Genomic DNA, 11,738 nt, shown 5'->3' with positions numbered 1-11,738 from the left:
GGCGGTAGGGGGGGTCGCGGGGCCCCTGGGGGCCCCTGCAGTGCCCATGCCACTGGCATGGGCATTGCAGGGGCCCCCGTAAGAGGGCCCCTACATGTATTTCACTGTCTGCTGCGCAGACAGTGAAATACGCGACGGGTGCAACTGCACCCGTCGCACAGCTTCCACTCCGCCGGCTCGGTTCCGAGCCGGCTTCATCGTGGAAGCCTCTTTCCCGCTGGGCTGGCTGGCGGTCTGAAGGCGACCGCCCGCCAGCCCAGCGGGAAAGTCAGAATTACCGCCGCGGTCTTTCGACCGCGGAACGGTAACCTGACGGCGGGACTTTGGCGGGCGGACTCCGCCGCCCGCCAAGGTCAGAATGAGGGCCATAGTGCTCAACTCTTATGACAGGATCATTAGTACTGCCAATTCCATGGTATCCTGAAAGCAAGGACTAACCACTGAGTTAAAAGGAAACAGATGTTTTGATGGAGCATGCTCAAAGGCAAATAGAAACCTTAGGGAAGCAGTCCTCAAGGCATCAAGAGATAGAGTAGAGGTGAATGCCTGTGAGACCATATAAAGAAGTAATAGGGGCCAGGAAAAATGATTTTTCCTTCATTATTAAATACCCAAAACATACCAGAATTGCTAAAATCACGCTAAAGGCTTATGAATAAAAAATGTTTAAACAATAATATACAGCATCATGAAAATCACATTTATCAACACTACACGAGATTTGGAGGAAATACTTATTTATCCTGTTATCATAGGGGCAATGATTCATATATTTTCCTTAGTTTAAGAGCCTTCCTAATAACGTTTAATACTGCATAGCTTATTACTGGAGTGGAGAGTTTCTGTAAAAAGATCAAGCCTTTTTTTATAATTCTTAAATTAGTTTTCTTTAAAACAGGAATTAAACATTCTTGCCTAAGTACTTTATATAACGGACAAAAAAGTATAAAGTGTCTTGTGCTTTGTGTGGAAGCATGCTCACAGTTACACAGAGGTAAAACATGTTTACAGGTATTATACTGAGGTGAAGCTATCATATACTGACTCATAGACAACCTGAAAAGGGTAAGATAACTACGATATATGGGGTTCGCTATCCAAAGAAGCCACACAATCTGTAGTTGTAATCTCAACATATCTTTTCAGTGAGACCATGGACTGGGCCCTCCTTAATCTTATATCTGTACGATATGTTAGGAAGCGTGTTTTAACCTCCCTCTTACATGAGCTGTTGATAGAATAGGAGTAGTCAAACAAATCCTTCAGACCTATGATCTCAAAAGTATGTCTCAGATAAGTGATCCAGGGGTTCTAAAGGGAGAAAATCGGAAAAACAAGACCTGTCTTATGGCCTCATTACAAGTTTGGCGGTCCGAGGACAGCCATGTTGGCGGTGCTGGTGCAACCGCCAACAGGCTGGTGGAGAAGACCACAAAATTATGACATTTGTGGTGATGCATACAGAATCCCGCCAAAGCACCGCCGGCACCGCCAGTGTGGTCAGACCGCTGCATCGTTTAGAGCCGCCATCATTCAGGTGGAGACCATGTTTTCGTCTGACTCATTAAAAGGTTGCACACCCCCAACATAACCGCTGTGGCTGGACCACCACGGAACACCATGCGGAAACAAACAGAAAAAAAGGAGACACTCACCTCCAGGTAGCCATACTCATCCAGAGCCACCATGGAACCACTGCTAGACGTCATCCCGCTGTTCCTCCTCGCTGAAATACAACGGAACCATCACTGACGAAGAAGAGAACAACAGTAAGTACACACACTCACCTGTTACATTTGTATAATGTATGAATTTCAACAGTTACATGACGTACCATAGGAAGGGAAGTACGAGGGCTATACTCACATGTAACAGTACAGTGACACACACACACATGCAGCAACAAGCACACCCACACATAGACATCACGCACACTGCAGCCAGCACACACACACCACACGTCAAGAACACACACTGATGAAAAGCAACACAGCACCGGAGCAATCCCACTGATTTACATACAACAAACTGAATTTTAACAACAACACCACAACCTCACAAATATGTACACATGTCAGACACTTTCATCCAACACTGGTCAGGAACGCCACACACATACAACACAACATACAACCATCTGTGACGAACCACACACAAATACACCATCATACAACCTAGCAATCAACATACGCATCACTCACACACAGTACAGCACACCTAATATGCCATGCACAATACACGCAGACTCAAACAGGTCAAACACACAAAGCCACACAGCACCCCAACAAATGCATATCAACACTAACACAACACACCACCATGACAACAACAAATCAGCAATACACACATACCCATCACACAAAACACACACACTCCCTGGGGGAGAAAAGCACTGCACACAACCTCACAGACTGCTAAGACAATAACAAAAGCATCAAGCAGCACACACACACGTACAAATACTGCCACACAACCAATGGCAGCCAGGAACAACTCAAACCTAGGAAAAGAAATGCAGGACAAAGATGGAATGTTAAAACCAGCAAGTGGCTGGTTTAACCTTTATGCAAAATAATTTTGTAAAAAGACAATGTCCAAGGCCATAGGCCAGTCCGCAGCTGTTGAAAAACAGCACCAAAGGCACTCAATGGTTCCCCTTCTTCAGTCTTGACTGCCATCTAACCTCCACATGTAGGGGCATTAAGGGGTCAGCAGGCACATCAGGGATCCTTAGGGGGTAATGGGGGGGTTTGGGTACATGCTTGGAACGGGAGGTTTAGGCTTGGGCTTGGGAGGGGAAAAGGTCAAACTCTGCAAGGAAAGTTTTCTTGGATACACGGGGACAGTCATCTGAAGGGGGTTTAGGTGTGGAGGGTGAGGGAGTGGTTGTATGATGCGTCGGTGTGGATGTTTTGGGTGCATGTGTGAGGGAGATGTGCTTTTGGGTGGTGGGTGTCTGTTGGGTGCGTGAATGTGGGCGTTTATGTTTCTTGGGCTGAGGAGGGTGGAGGTGCTGGTGGATTTCATGGTGGGTGTGTAGGTGGCTGTCTGTTAGTATGGTGGTGGTGCTGCATGTAGGCGTGTCAGTGGTTGTAGTGTCTGTGGGTGTGGGGGCTGGGGTGGATGTCTGAGGGTCTTCTGGGGTGCTGTCTGCGGGTAGGATAGGTGTGGTGGCTGTATCAGTGAATGTTGGTGGGTTCTGCAGGTGTGCCAGGTGTTGTGTCTGTGATGCTGGGGTTGGTGATGTCAGTGCAGGTCGTGACTGTTGCTGTGTCTGCAGGTGGATGTTGTCTGTGTGAGTGCCGGTGCTGTGTCTTGCGGTTACTATGTTTGTCTGTGCTACCCTTGGATGTTAAGGTGGATGCATGCCTGTCTGTTTGTGTGCTTTGGCTGGGTCGGGAAGGGGGGATTGGGACTTGGGAGGAAGGTGGGGGGGACGGTAGACAAAGGGTGACTGCCTGCGGTCAGTGTGGAGCCCGAACCTGAAATGATCTCTGTAGGCCGGCCAGTGCACTGTGAATTCCCTCCAGGAGCACATTGCTCTGTTGGATTTGAGTTGCCAGTCCCTGGATGGCATTCACGATGGTCGAATGACCCACAGAGATCGACCTCAGGAGGTCATTATCCTCTTCACTGGGGGCAGCAAAGATAACAGGGGCTGGGGCAGAGGTGCCTGTGCCAAAGGAGACGCCCACCCTCTTGGGATGGGCAGGCACGGCCAACTTGGTGGGGAGCTACAGGGAGGGCGGTGATAGAATGGGGGGTTATGGACAGAGATGGTACAGAGATGGTCGCTGATGGGTCCGCCACCACTGGGGAGTGGCCACTGGAGGAGGATTCCAAAGAAGATGTACTGGATCCGGTCTCCCCTGTGTCACTCCCCTCACCCTTAAGGCCACTGGGTCCCTCGATGGCGGTGTTCTTGTGACTGGAGGTCCATTGGCCAGAAGCTTCCCCACTCTGCTATGCCCCGTCTCCTTCGCCTGCCGGGGCTGATGCTGACAAACAGAAAGTCAGGTATGGTCATCACATTCACAAGATAACACTACTGTCATACAGTACACATAAGTCACATTACATCCTGGTCGCCAATACCTGTAGGTAGTGCCAGAAAGGTGCCAACATCATGTCACTACAAAATTTGATGAATGTCCCTCAATATGAACATTGTCAGACACCAGCCAAGCTACCTAACTGACACCTATAATACCATGAATGAAGTAGACCAATCACACTATCCATACCATTACAAGGTGACTTTGTCACATTATACTGGTTCCCTATCTACAACAACATGGTCAAGCACCAATGAAGCAATAGTTTAGGAAAGTGAAATTGCTTAACACTGATCAAAAACACATACTCAACACAAACAAATATTTTAACCTGATGCCATGTACCAGGCTCTGACACCTATGGTAAAGTAAAGGCAAGCATGCCTGGTGTAGAACGGTCAAACCTACCTAATTTCACATACTTATAATGTAGGAAAATGCCACTATTGACATGGTCACCCCCCACTTTTTGCCTAGTGTTGATGCCAGCTTTGATTGAAAGTGTGCTGGGTCCCCGCTAACCAGGCCCCACCACCAGTGTTCTTTCCCTAAAACTGTACCCCTGTTTCCACAATTGGCACAGCCCTGGCACACAGTTAAGGCCCTTGTAAAACATACCCCTGGTACCAAGGGCCCTGTGGCCAAGGAAGATCTCTAAGGGTTGCAGCATGTATTGTGCCACCCTCAGGGACCCCTCACTCAGTACATGCACACTGCTTTGCAGCTTGTGTGTGCTAGTGGGGAGAAAAGACAAAGTCAACTTGGCACTCCCCTCGGAGTGGCATGCCCACAAACCACTGCCTGTGGCATAGGTAAGTCACCCCTCTAGCAGGCCTTCCAGCCCTAAGGCAGGGTGCACCATACCACAGGCGAGGGCATAGCTGCATGAGCACTATGCCCCTACAGTGTCTAAGTCAATTCTTAAACATTGTAAGTGCAGGGTAGCCATACTGAGTATATGGTCTGGGAGTCTGTCATTACGAACTCCACAGCACCATAATGGCTACACTGAATACTGGGAAGTTTGGTATAAAACTTCTCAGCACAATAAACCCACACTGATGCCAGTGTAGGATTTCAGGAGAAATGCACACAGAGGGCGTCTTAGAGATGCTCCCTGTATGTTAGCCTAACTGATAGTGTAACACTGACCAGTCTGTGCCAGCCTGCCACTTCCAGAAGAGTTTCTGACTGCATGGGGTGAGTGCCTTACTGCACTCTGTGGTCAGAAACAAAGCCTGTCCTGGGTGGAGGTGCTTCACACCTCCCCCTGCAGGAACTGTAACACCTGGTGGCAAGTCTCAAAGGCTCAATCCTGGTGTTACAGTGCCTCAGGGCACTCCAGCCAGTGGAGATGCCCGCCCCCGGACAAGCCCCCACTTTTGGCAGCAAATCCAGAGAGATAATGAGAAAAACAAGGAGGAGTCACCCCCTCAGCCAAGAACACCCCTAGGGTGTCCTGAGCTGAAGTGACCCCCTCCTTGAGAAATCCTCCATCCTGCTTTGGAGGATTAGGACCAATAGGGATAGGGATCTCCAGAGAGGGAGTGGGCACAAGGAGGGTGTAGCCACCCTCAGGGAGAGTAGCCATTGGCTACTGCCCCCTGAACCTAACATACCCCTAAATTTAGTATTTAGGGGCAACCCTGAACACAGCTCTTGAGATTCCTAATGACCTCAAGAAAGAAGAAGAACTGCTGAGCTGAAAACCCCGCAGAGAAGAGAAGGAGACAACAACTGACACGGCCCCAGCCCTACTGTCCCGTCTACTGCTTCAAATAGCTGCAAGAAAAGAAGCGACACGTTCTGCAGGACCAGCGACCCACGAAAAGTCTCCAGGGGACTATATGCACCACCGAGGACCAAGAAACTCCTGTGGACAGTGGACCTGTCCAAAAAGAAGACAAAGGAACCATCTTTAAAGGGACTCTCTCCTCACTCCAGAAGCATGAGTCCAACTACTCTGCACCCGATACCCCTGCCCATGTCCAGAGAAACCAATTAGCCAGAGAGGATCCCCAGGTTACTCTGACTATGTGTGTCCCCTGGGATGACCTCTCAACACCCCCACGATGACGCCTGCAGAGGGAATCCCGAGGACCACCCTGACCGCGACTGCCCGGGACAAAGATATCCGTCGCCTGGAGAAGCACTGCACCCGCAGCCCCCAGGCCCAAGAGAAACCGTCCACCGGTACAGCAACGTCCAGCAGGCGGCCCTCACCCTTGCCTAGTTGGTGGCTTGCCAGAGAGGCCCCCCTGTGCCTGCAGCACCTAAGTGACCCCCGGGCCCCTCCATAGAGTTCTATTGAGAACCCGCACCCTGTTTGCACACTGCACCTGGCCGCCCTGTGCCGCTGAAGGTGTGGTTTTTATGCCTACTTGGGGCCCCTCCAGTACTCCTTCAGACCTCCCTGGTCTGCCCTCCGACAATGCGGGTACTTACCTGCAAGCAGACCGGAACTTGAGTACCCCCTGTCTCCAAAGGCAACCATGTTATTTTGGCTCCTGTTTGACCTCTGCACCTACGCGGCCCTGTGTTGCTGGTGCTGGGTGTTTGGGGTTATCTTGAACCCCCAACGGTGGGGTACCTATGCCCTGGAGATTGAACCCGTAAGTTTGTTACTTACCTCAAAAACTGTACTTTACTTACCTCCCCAAGGAACTGTTGAAAATTGCACTGTCCACTTTTAAAATAGCTTTTTGCCATTTTAAAGAAAACTGTGTACATTTTTGATTCCATTCAAAGTTCCAAGTATTACTGTGCAAAGTACCTTTCATTTAATGTATTTACCTGCTAAATGAATCTTGTGGTTCTAGAAATAAATTAACAAAAGAATATTTTTCTATATAAAAACCTATTGGCCTGGAGTTAAGCCATTCAGTGTGTCTTTTCACTTATTGCTTGTGTGTGTACAACAAATGCTTAGCACTGCCCTCTGATAAGCCTAACTGCTCGACCACACTACCACAAAAAGAGCATTAGTATTATCTGTTATTGCCTCTGTCAAGCCTCTTGGGGAACCCCTGGACTCTGTACACACTATGGGGGTCATTACGACCCCGGCGGTCGGTGCTAATGTGGCAGTAGTACCGCCAACAGGCTGGCGGTACTTAACGCCACATTATGACATTGGCGCGTTGGCTGAAGCCAACACGCCAATGTACCACTCCGACCGCCATGGCGATAGCAGCTGCCGGGCGAGAGAGGAGACTCTCCAGCCTGGTGGCTGCCATTGTGCCACCAGCGGTATTATGTCCCTGCCTACTGCCATGGTTTTCGAGGCGTTCATAACGCCACATAAACCATGGCGGTAGGCTCTATCAGTGACAGGGAATTCCTTCCCTGTCCATGATAGGAGGCCCACTCCCCCCCTAAAACTTCTCCAGGCACCCCCCACCAACCCCTACATCTATGCCCTCCCAAAACACATGCACGCAGACACACACTCATCCACACATACATACACGCATGCATACATTAATTCATGCACACATCCGCACACACATCATAACATACATGCCGACACGCATACACTTTACCATACATACACGCACTCACACACATTCATCCACGCACTTACACACAGTCATCTAGATCATTGGTCTTCAGACAACTAACATCATCAGTCAAGTAAGGGGCAAGTTGACTCTGACCTATGTCCCACACAGCGACAAGAAGTCAAGCAGAGTGTACCAGAAATATGGACAACTACACTGTAAGATGACAATCAGACCTACCTAATTATGCAATTGGTCCATCTTTGGGCCACTGACTGAGTGGGTACATCACTACACACACATCAGACATGCCAAGCCTTACATCTGTCTGTGAAGGATTTTGTAGGCCAAAGCACATGTGTTGCAAACATGACCAGGACACCTACCATGATGCAAGCTTCAAGCCCAGATACACTGACATCACTACTCACATGTGTATGTGAACTACCACACCAGCACCACACAGCTATCAATGCCAACATTAGGCCCCCAAACCTCCAGACTCATTTGCCACATCTTTCATAGAAAATGCAAGTATACATAACTATTTGCAATGTTGAATCTTCCCTGAACCTTCAAATTATACATGATGTTGATACATATCTGTCAAGTATGCACCTGTGAATAGGCTACCATTGCCTATGTGTAATGCCTACAATAGTATGCCCAAGGACAATGTTGTGTGACCACTTTCCACTCATATAGAACATTAGCAAGGTTGCAGCATTCCTAGATTCTGATATCAATATATGTACGCCCATAGAAATGTTGGCACACATCAATGGTATCCAACATGCATGTTGTCTACTCTGATGAGGCATCACAAATGTATATGTACATCCTTCACTTACCAAGGGGGAATACCTTGTATCAGGTGTGAAAATGTTAACCATGTAGGTCATGTGACATCACGGCCTCACATGCTGCTGTCACTTATCAGAAAGCATTATAAAATCAGTGATGAGTAGAATATGTCTGACTCTATGTTGCACATAAACAGGAATATTGAAACATTGCAGATGACAGAGTTCAATGAACTACACACCTTACCACCATTACATTGGAAGGATTTACCTGTTGGTGAGTATCCACAATCACCAAAGTTGAAAATGCAGTACACTGGTACACATATGACACAGTCATATGTGCACCATTATATGCTATTGTACTGAGGGAAAAACATAGTTGAGTAACAGGTCTCTAAATACATTGGTATTGCACACCTGTGTGCCATAGATGGCTCATCAATATGTACACAGGAAATCTGTGACACTTTGCACTTACCACATAGTCCGAGCCAACATTCTGTTCTCTCACTCAATCAACTGGTAAAGGGGCAAACATTTACAAGTGCTCATGGATATTTAAGGAATGGGATCTATTTATTAAGTGCACACAGTGGGAGGTTCAGTCATGGTGACTGGAAACGTCAGGGTAGCTGCAACAACATTTGGAGTCTCAAGTCCTGTGTCCTTGTGCCATTGGAAATGGATAATGTTTGTAACACAGTCAACAGGGTGTATCTGTGACACACAAGGGGAACCAGCCATTAGAGGATCAAAGTGGTGTCTGAGGAATGTCCTTCGCTTTGCAGAACCCCATTCAACTGGCTGCCCCAGACGTAGAAGGACCCGATGTTAACCTACTCATCTAGATGGTATTAATGTCTCTCAGCACCTCTGTTAGGGAGGCCATGTTGGCACTGTGGACTCCCACTTTTGCATGACTTGGTGGTTGTTCCTTTGCAGCTGCTTAATCTCCCCCATCATGGTAAGTACTTGGCCCATCATGCCATGGGGCTGTTGGTCAACTGCCAAGACTTGGGAGATGGTGTCCTGGCCAGATATATCCCTAGGAACCTTAATCCGCTGGCCTACACCATCCTTCCCATGCTCCCTCTCCCCATGTGCGTGTGCCCTTGGCATAGTTTGCCCATTCTCACTGGTGCCAGGTCCTTCATTGTCAGTGTTTTCTTGTGCTTGACTATGGTACCTTTCCGGGGGGCACATGATGGTATTAACTGTCCTTGGAACACAGGTTTGGGGGCGAATGGTTGCGCGGGTTGTGGATGCCACAGGGCTGAGAGGGGTCAATGTGGGCAGGGTGAAGCTGACAGTTGTAGACTGACCAGGTGTCCCAGATGGGCAAGAGTCATCCTCAATGTCCTCACATCCAGGGGTGTTGTCATCACTGAGGGCTTCAGCGTGGGGAGAAGTGGCTGTCTCAGGTGTCCTCTCCGTGTTCACAATGGGTAGGTGACCTTTTGTAGAAGTGGAACAGTTACAGATTGTAATGCAACATGTGGTATCAAACTTTGACAGGTAGATATGCTTTGAGTCATATACCGAAAGGCTTAGCTAGATTCCCTGATATGACAGTAACACCTGCTTTCAAATCTGGGGTAGAGCTAAATGGGATACAGGAGTATCCTATGACATACACCTTGCTACAGGATACCAGATTAGTTTCACAGTTGTCTGCTGTGTAGCTTAATATTGCCCATGTTAGCTCCCAGTTTGCAATAGTTCAGTATTGTGACACCAGACAGCTGCAGAATGTGAAGTGGAAACTGACCTGTACATTAGCTTATGGGTAACCAATCTACCTTGCCGTATATTTCAGGATGCACCTAGTACATCACACAAGAGATATGTGTGTTCCTCCTAGGTGAGTTGCTATCAATGGGTGTTTGGAGCTAAAAGGGCCATTTTAGCATTGGACACAGCTGTATCTGTGTGTTGCTGGTATTGTACTGGCAAATGCCCATAGCATTGCTATCACTGCCCTAGACAGTGATATTGTGGATCATTCAGGTGGGTTTAGTCGATTGTGTAGTTGACATGCAAGGCTGTTTTCATTTTTGATATGCTGGTCTGGTTTTCTTAATGGTAGAAGAGTACCTGCTGGAAGCTGAAATGCAGTCAGTTCCTCCACTACCCACGCCATTCACAGACACTGTGCCCCCACGTGAGTTTAGTTGACATGTGGTATGCGAGAGAGAGGTATTTGGACAGTTGGACAGGGGGGTGATGAGTGTGTTGGCTGCTAAGATGTCAAAAGGTGATCAGTGAGCATGCAAGACAGAAACTTAGGGTGACATTTTCAGTTTTGTGACTTACCCAATTTCACTTCCCCAGGTATTCCTGTCAAGCCCTCAGGATGTCCAAGACCTTCTCCTCCCATGATGTGAACGCTGGGGAAGAAGGTGTGGGCCCACTGCCAGTCTTGAGGACTGCCAGGTGATTGGTGGTGTCTGATGTGTGGATGAAAACATTGTGGGATATGTATGATGTGCTGGTGTGTGATGAGTGGCGTTCAGCACAGTTACATGAGGAAACACATTGCAAACACCTTGGAGTCCACCATGGTGTCACTATTTTGGGCATCTAGAGGCGCACCCCAACCCCCAGCATCACCACCACCCATACCACAGAGACACTACAAGTGGAGGGAGCCCATCCTCTGTAAGTATACATCCTTGACAGTAGTGTGCCACTGGGGGCCTCTTACATGAAGCCCCTGGCTTGCAGTGGCGCTGTTGGGATTGTCCTGGGGACACTGGTCCCCTGTGTTGGACACTGTTGTTGTTGTGCTGTCTCCTGTCTATTACTTAACGGAAGTCATTTTTTGGCTACTTGTGTGGCTGAAAAAATACGCTAGGCTGACTGTAAACTTTGCACTTGTATAGCACACTACTCACCCATTAGGGTCTCAAGGCACTGTATACATACCGCTGTGGAACCCCTCCTGGCTTTTCCATGTGAGGCACCCACTCCTGGACACCCCCAGGGTGAGGTCGGGCATCCAAGCACTGTGAGGGCTGTTGTGGAGATTAAGCAAGCTATTGCCCAGAGTTACAGAGTGGGATCCATTAATTAGATTAGGCACCAAGGTGAGAAATATCTGGTCCAAGGGAATTTAACCCAAGACCCTCCGAGGTGAGAATTGAACCCTGGTCCTTGGCCAGATCTCTGCATCAGGGTCTGCCACTCTAACCATTGTGCCACACTTCTCCAGCAGCAGAATTTTTGCCACTCACCAATCTACCGTCTTTTTGGCTCACTAGCGCCATTTTTTGTATCGCCATCCGTCACTGGATAGCAACATTTTTTGTGAAGCTAGTCTTTTCTCAGCACCATGGTGCACCATTTCATAAATGTGCACAGCCATGCCACAGAGAAAC

The sequence above is a fragment of the Pleurodeles waltl genome, chromosome 7, assembly GCF_031143425.1.
Source record: "Pleurodeles waltl isolate 20211129_DDA chromosome 7, aPleWal1.hap1.20221129, whole genome shotgun sequence".
Classification (NCBI taxonomy): domain Eukaryota; kingdom Metazoa; phylum Chordata; class Amphibia; order Caudata; family Salamandridae; genus Pleurodeles; species Pleurodeles waltl.
Note: the sequence above shows the minus strand (reverse complement) of the source record.